A 1,519-nucleotide genomic window follows, 5' to 3' on the forward strand; every position below is an offset into this window, starting at 1 on the left:
TCGAGGAGGGCAGAAGCAACAAGCTTCAGGTTCAATAACCCACTTTAGCTTAAATGACTGGAGAGAGGCGAGCTCTTCTTGGGAGGCCGTTGCATTTATTTAGCTGTTCTTCTGTTTCACAAAATACATCACAGACCTCTGTTTTTCTGCTTCCTCGTTTCACTTCCAGAAACATACACACGTTCCCTCAGAGTCGCTCTACCATCCACAAACACGTATGCACAAGCCACACCCCTCTCTCTCTCTCTCTCTCTCTCTCTTAAAGGGACAGCGATCTCATCTCACTCTGCATGACCCTAATATCATAACATGTGTGCTCTGGAGAATCACAGAACGGACGATCGTCCTTATTATGCCGTTTAAACCAATTATTTAAATGTATTTGTTAAATTCGGCATCATGTAAGTTGCGCTGACAGGTCCACACACTGCTCCTCCTGCTGATAGTTGACGAGCGTCAAGCTCCTCAACCCCCCCCCCCCCCCACCCCCACGTTGATAATTCTCGATCGTTGGCACGCTGATAAAAACATTTTTTTTATCTTCATATCAAAAAGGTTGCCGACCCCTGCTTTATATGAAAACTCAGTTTTTTCAAAAATGTTATGATGGATTATCAGTAATCATTTCAAAGTGACAGAGACATTGGATTAACCTTCAGCAGCGTTTGTATGCGTTTTACAACATAACATGCTCCCGTCTCTAGCACCCCCGCAGCCTGAGCTACGAGTGAAAGAACTAAACCTACATGAAACTTCCGTTGGGTTGCTTTAAAGTCAAGCTTCAGTTTAAGATTCACCCTGCAATAGATGTAAAACATGTGATGGAGAATTACTAACCTGACTCAGATGGTTTGTTTCACCAAACCATCTAGGAAAGCTCCATTGGAAGCCATTTGGAAAGGGCAGGCACTTTCAAAAATACTTGGCAGGTGATTGGATCAATCTGTCTATCACCTTCTATCATGGGCCAATTCTGATTGGTTAACAATGGCTGGTACATGTGGAGCACAGCACTTCTGATTGGTGTGGATGACTGACACACAAGAAGAAAAAAAAAATGTGCAGGCTTTGCGATTTGATAATCGCATCATTTTAATTTGCGATTTAAAATCGATTAATCGTTCAGCCCTAGTATGTGGGTGTAAACCCCTTGACCTTGGGTAATAAAAAATAATAAAAATAGAGCCAACACTTCCAATTGTTCCTCACCTGTATTGTATGCCTGCCAAACCCATCAGCCTTCTTGAGGCGGTCATCTCCGGTGTGTCATGGTACTTATCAGAAAGATAGACCACTTCCTTAATACCTGAATAAATAAAAGACCTTTATTACTCTTTTTAGCCACAAAATTATCTGCATATGCTAATCAACACAATTATGCCAATTGTGCAAATTGCCCAACATATGCAAGTTAGCATCCGGCAGTTTCTATATGCCAGATGGTTTGGTTAGAGATGCCATTTTGTATCCAAAATTGTCCAAATTCACCAAGCCATTTTATAAGTATTGCCCACATGCT

General features: G+C 41.7%; 1 long non-coding RNA gene across 1 annotated transcript in view; it reads right to left on the reverse strand.

The window, feature by feature from the left end:
- The window catches only part of LOC104954294 (uncharacterized), a 6,260-nt gene extending 4,952 nt beyond the window's left edge, over nt 1-1,308 (reverse strand). The window contains exon 1 of the long non-coding RNA XR_799320.1: nt 1,210-1,308. This is a non-coding gene — a long non-coding RNA (uncharacterized lncRNA). The remainder of the gene's footprint in view (nt 1-1,209) is intronic.
- Between the last annotated feature and the right edge of the window lie 211 nt (nt 1,309-1,519).

Source organism: Notothenia coriiceps, unplaced genomic scaffold, assembly GCF_000735185.1.
Source record: "Notothenia coriiceps isolate Sejong01 unplaced genomic scaffold, NC01 NC01_scaffold00023178, whole genome shotgun sequence".
NCBI lineage: Eukaryota > Metazoa > Chordata > Actinopteri > Perciformes > Nototheniidae > Notothenia > Notothenia coriiceps.